The sequence below is a fragment of the Phocoena sinus genome, chromosome 11, assembly GCF_008692025.1.
Source record: "Phocoena sinus isolate mPhoSin1 chromosome 11, mPhoSin1.pri, whole genome shotgun sequence".
Classification (NCBI taxonomy): Eukaryota; Metazoa; Chordata; class Mammalia; order Artiodactyla; family Phocoenidae; genus Phocoena; species Phocoena sinus.
This window is the reverse complement of record NC_045773.1, coordinates 63,659,130-63,665,129: the sequence shown is the minus strand read 5'-3', so window position 1 is coordinate 63,665,129 and position 6,000 is coordinate 63,659,130. Positions and strand designations below refer to the sequence as shown.

Here is a 6,000-nt window from a genome sequence, read left to right as displayed (position 1 = left end):
CGGGGCACCAATCAACCCACTCACTACAGGTTTAGTCGGTGGAGGGACGGTAAGGAAGCATGTGAGCCCGTTCTGGAGAGAACGGGGGCAGAGGGAGTGCAGACGGCAAGCATGTGTAGAGCTAGAGGGTAAGACTGAGTCACACTTGCCTGATGAAAGCAAGGATCCTGTTATACCGAACTCTCCGTGTCGGATGCAGCGCTCCCACACACACGTTCTCAGGAGGAGGAGATGGAGGAGGTGGGGAAGGAGTTGTATCACAGCATTCCTGTTACACAGCCATGGCCTTTCTGGAATCAGCCACTGCAGTGGGCGTCAGGTCTCTAGATGCCTGGAAGCAACACAAGCTTGACTGGGGGTTGGGGGGACAGCACTGCCAAAGCAGGTGGGCAGGAGCTAGAAGAGAACAAATTTATAATGGCCCGAGCTCCTGTGGGCACCTCTGGAAGCCCTGACGGTTACGCTGAAGGCTTTCAGAGACCGGGCTACCTTTGGTACTGAGGCAGCCATCCATAAAATAAGTTGCATGTCCTCCTGCAGCCATGAGACACTTGTCCTCACAGACTAAATCCAATCCCCCAGCTTCCAGGAGAAAGAAGCGGTCTTACATGCAGGACACCTACATTACGCTTGGCATTAAGGCCAGTGCCCAGATCTCCAATGAATGGCAAAAGTCCGCCCCAGCTCTTTTCCATAGGATTGCTTAGACAGGGACACAAATAGTGGTGTGCTCTGGGGAATGGTAGGGTGAGGCAATCTCAGCCTTGAACAAAAGAGAAGGGGCCTTGGCCAGAGTAGGCCAGATTTTTTTTTTTTAACATCTTTATTGGGGTATAATTGCTTTACAAAGGTGTGTTAGTTTCTGCTTTATAACAAAGTGAATCAGTTATACATACACATATGTTCCCATATCTCTTCCCTCTTGCATCTCCCTCCCTCCCATAGGCCAGATTTTGATGTGCAGACAAAAGATGGTGATGCCAGGATGAAATGACTCACTGGAAAGGGATAGCACCTGGAGGAAGATGGCTTGGGGGGCAGGATGTATTTCAGGTTAGTTGAAACATAACTTTTTCAAAAAGGTTTTCCAAGGCACCCTAAAGAAGTTGGGTGCCCTATTCTTTCAACTCACTTGTTCAGGGTCATCAGCTTACGAAGTTAACTCCACAATGGCAGGGACTAGCTAGCATCCTGTCTAATGCAGCTGATGGAATGAACTGGAGGAGAAGGGGAGGGAGAAATAATCAGCTGTCTCCTGCATCTTTGTTCTGAGCAGTTGCTAGGTGATGTCTAGGAGGACCACTGCTGCCTGCTACCTGCAGGAGCTGTTCCCTGAGCTCTGCCCCCTGCACAGCACTGGGTGGGGGAGGGGTGCAGAGGGAGGGTGCCTGGCCCTTTCCTGGACTCACTGAGGCTGGACTGCATGCAACCCTCCCTCCATAGGTTTGCCTCGCTGGCCTCTATCGTCACCCCAGCAATTGCTCATCACCTCCCAGCTCTTCCCCTTCTCTGTCCTCATCCCCAGACTGAGGAATGCCAAATCGAAGTGTTTCGAAGTGTTGAGTCACCCCCCCCAACCCCGTTTTCCTTTCTGTCTCTTTCAGCCAACCCTAGCTGAAGAAATGCTGCGGGGGCTGGCAGTGTCACCCCCAACACCAGCAGGAGCCCTGTATCTCCTCCCATCCTCCCATTGTCAGATGTACTTCAAACCATACGATGGAAGCAAACATTTCTACTTGTTTTACATACACTTCTCACTGTGGATAAGATGGGCCGGACATGCAACTGTAATGTTTTCAGGGTTAGGGCTCTGCTCAACTGATCTTCCCATAACATCAATTCCTTTTTTTTTTTTTAACATCAATTTCTTTTGGAATTGAATTTGACACACAAAGTCCACATGGTTTGTAAAGCACAGGTTTAAAAAAATTTATAACCTATTTTTGGCTAAAGGAGGGTTGTAGAAAGATAGTTTCTATATAATCAAATAGTCATTTTTAAAAATTAAAAGGACTTCCCTGGTGGCACAGTGGTTAAGAATCCGCCTGCCAATGCAGGGGACACAGGTTCGATCCCTGGGTCAGGAAGATCCCACATGCTGCAGAGCAACTAAGCCCGTGAGCCACAACTACTGAGACTGTGCTCTAGAGCCCACGAGCCACAACTACTGAAGCCCGCACGCCTAGAGCCCGTGCTCCGCAACAAGAGAAGCCACCGCAATGAGAAGCCCGCACTGCAACGAGGAGTAGCCCCTGCTTGATGCAACTAGAGAAAGCTCGCGCACAGTAACAAAGACCCAACGCAGCCAAAAATTAATTAATTAAAAAAAAAAAGATTATAGCCTAGTTCTAATGGGATTGCTGAAAAGGGTGTATAACCTTGGAACATTTGAGAAATATCCATTTCATTGCCTACTTATGTACCAATTGCAAAGTTTTTTCTAAGTGATGTTTCTTTGCTAGTTGTGGAGAGAGGGGAATGTCCCACAGTCACTTAGAGACCTGTCTCCACAAGTGCAGTGGACTTCTTTATAACCCAGGGTTTTGTTGGTGCGATGCTGCATTCAGCACGGCCTCAAAGTGATGTCCCAGTAACCTGCTACCCTCTCGACACATGGCACCAAATATGTAATCTGAAAATAAAAACGAGGATGGTTCCTGTTTTATAGATAAGAGGAAAATCCTTGAAATGGGAAGTCTTTTTTAAAATCAAACTTTGCTTCATCCCTCAAATTTCCTTGATCCTATTCTGTTCCTTACTTTATAAACTCATTACATATTTGATTTTAAATTTTATTATTAAGATAGGTTAATTTCCCCTGTTAGAACCTTCTTAGAGTTTCTCCCCACCACACCTGCTGCTTGATACAGAATTTTTTGAGGGGTGGCGTTAAAGGCATAGGACTAGACGGAGCTTTTTGAAAGCTGGGACCAATACTTGATCATTTCCGTATCCTCAGCACTTGACGTGAAGGCCTGACGGAATGAGGATCGAATTGAGCCAGGCCTGCCGTGCTTTCACGTGGCCATAAAGCAGCCAACCAGGTGCCTGCTCCTGGGAGGAGGTGGGCTCCGCAGTCTACCCGTCCCGCCCCTTGGACCCGGGCCCAGAGAGACGGGGTTACCAGCTGGGCGGCCCCCCAGACTCAGGCGGGCAGATGGCCCCAGCACCCTCGGCCCGAGAACGGCGGGGGCGACGCCAGAATGAGGCGGGGCGATGGGTGAGCGCGCCTCGGCCCCCGGCCAAGGAGCCGGGGTGCAAGGAAGAGGAGAATCACCTCGAACCCGGGACGTGAGAAAGCTTACAAGGCTGGGAGGACAGGCAGGGGAAAGGTTTCCTTCCGTCAGAGGGAAAGGAAGGAGACAGCCTGCATTTGAAAACAAAACCCTCATCCCCACCCCCACCCACGTAACCAGAGGGGCCCGGGAGGCCGATCTTCGACGGCAGAGGGTGGTATGGGGCCAGCAGATCCGCGCACAAACTGCACACGGCGCCGGCCTCGAGCCGCGGGAGAAGCAGGTTTATGAGCCCTGAAACCCTCTGAGATGAGAGAGACAATATCTATAAAATCCAGGATTGCTAGAAAGCCACAGACTTTCTTCTCCAAACTGCCGAAAATAAAAAGTTGGAAGTGAAATTAATAGCGCTGGGGATGAGAGAGGAACGAGGCCATGCACGTGTATCTTTAAAGCATCTTCTGGACACATTATATTCCGGGTGCTGACCTAAGCAATTTGCACTTCTTATGTCATTTAATCCTCACAACAACCCAAGGAGATAGGGGTTACAATCTTGTTTAATCAATGAGGAAATTCTCTTAGGTTAACTTGCCCAAAGTCACATCGCTGACTCAACAGGACCAGTTTAATAACTATGCCAGTAACTTTCAAACTTTTTGGATCCACAGTAAGGGATGTATTTTAGATCCAGAGCATATACATATAATATATAACTGAAAGGAAAATTTCATAAAATGTGTACCCTTCTTTCTATTCTATGCATTCCGTTTTATTTAAAAGGAAATGCTGGTCCCGACCTGCTTAATGCATTTCATAATTCACTAAAGGGACAGCCCCCCACCCCCACCCCCCAGCTGGAGAAACACTGTGTTACTACCTCCCAGCAGCAGAGGGGCTGGAGTGGACCCTGAAGAGGGCTTTGCCAGGCTCCCTTGAATTGCTGGCCTGAAGGGTAAATACCCTCCTCAGATAAACAGTGAGGATGTGAGGACTGTAAGGTCGTCTTGAATCTCCTGGCCCTGATGAATTACATCCCAGCAGAATGAGGGAACTTGCCTTGGAGACCTGTGAGGAAGTGCCACAGAGGAAACTGGCAGTGGATTATGAACAAATAATAATCAGTTATAAAGGGGCACTGCATGCATTCACAAGGAACAGGTCTCTGTCCTGGTGGGAATACTTCTACTAGTACTGTATACACCTGAACTTCAGCAGACCGTTGGACTAATTTCCTAACAGCATTATGGAGAACTTGGGAAATGTAGGATGGTTTTTGGTTAAATAAATTTACTCCCAGTTGGCTGCCTATCCCAAACAGGGCTCAAAGGAGATAGTCCATGAGGGAGCTCTTTCTAAAAACAAAAGCAGTGAACAAGTGTTTTAGAATTTATATCATGTTTTTAATGGTTTTATTTTATTTTATTTTTGGCCGCATGGCATGTGGGATCTTTGTTCCCTAACCACGGATCGAACCGCACCCTCTGCATTGGAAACGCAGAGTCTTAACCACTGGGCCACCAGGGAAGTCCCTATATGATATTTAATTGCATCTGTCTCCTCCACTAGAATGTGAACCCTCTGAGGGTGGAGAACTTACTTCATTTGCCACTTCTGTACTCCCAGCACTTAGCCCAGGCTCAGGCATTTAAATGCTCCTCAGTCACTCTTGGTGGAATGTGATCATTAATTGGTCAATAACTGCCTGAAAGAGACCTCCAGGGACATGTTCCAGGGCTCTGGCCTAAGTCCCCTCATGTTCCACATTCTTACCAGTTACTTGGACATGGGAATGGATGACATATTTATCAAAGTTTCAGGTGGCACAAAACTGGGACAGCCAAAGCACTGGATGACAGAATCAGGCTCCAAAAATAACCTAGCAGCCTGGAATGGTGGGCTGAATCGGGATGAAAAATAATAGAGATCTGTATTCCGCCTGAAGGTCTAAAACTTAACTTCATAAGCGCAGGATGAGGGGGTATCTGGTTTAACAGAAACACATGTGAGGGACTGGGGTTTTTATGGGAAGCTAACAAATGAAGCAGCAATGTGGTGAGGTCGCCGACGCTGCAGACTTAGCCTGTGAAAATGCAAGCTTGAGGCAGCGCCCCTCTACTTGGTGCAGGTCAAAGGAGGCTGGGAGAACTGGCTCTGTCTGAGCAACAGTCATGAAGGATGATAATGACACATTGCAAGCCTTCTAGAGGAGGACAGTACAGTAAATTTGCCCACATCAAAATCCAGGATTTCTGTTAATAAAGGACACCATCAAGGTACTGACAGGATAGAGAGCAGACTAGGAAAAGATATTACATTAAACGAGCACGGAATTAATACCTACAGTGTTTAAGGAACATGTGCAAATCAACAAGAGAAAGGCAGGAGGCTGTGAGAAAAGAGGGCATTTCACAGAAAAGGAAACTTGAACTGCTTCCAGTGTCAGAAGAGATACTGGGATTCACAACTAATCAAAGAAATGCAGATGAAAACAACAGGACTTCTCTTTCAGGTAATAGCAAGGTAGCTCTCTCCAGCCACCCTCCTGCTGAAAACAACTAAGTAAGCTGGATAAAATGTTGAAAACATCCTCTGTAAAGAACTGACAAGATGGGACAGCATCACTCTGTAGGTCACCAGAACCAAAGAGGGAGGAGCCCAGAGGCTGCTCTCCTGCTAAGGAAGGACCTTTGCCCACTAGGAGAGGGTTGAACTTTCCTTTTGATGGAAGGACCTTTGCCCACTAGGGGAGGGCTGAACTTTC

The 6,000-nt window shown here is 47.7% G+C and overlaps 1 protein-coding gene across 1 annotated transcript in view; it reads right to left on the bottom strand.

Moving 5' to 3' along the window:
* Positions 1 to 211: 211 nt before the first annotated feature.
* ZBTB9 (zinc finger and BTB domain containing 9) overlaps positions 212 to 6,000 on the bottom strand; it is a 31,606-nt gene continuing 25,817 nt past the window's right edge. Inside the window, exon 3 of the transcript XR_004352213.1 lies at positions 212 to 331. The gene's annotated coding sequence lies outside the window, so the exon portion shown is untranslated. The remainder of the gene's footprint in view (positions 332 to 6,000) is intronic.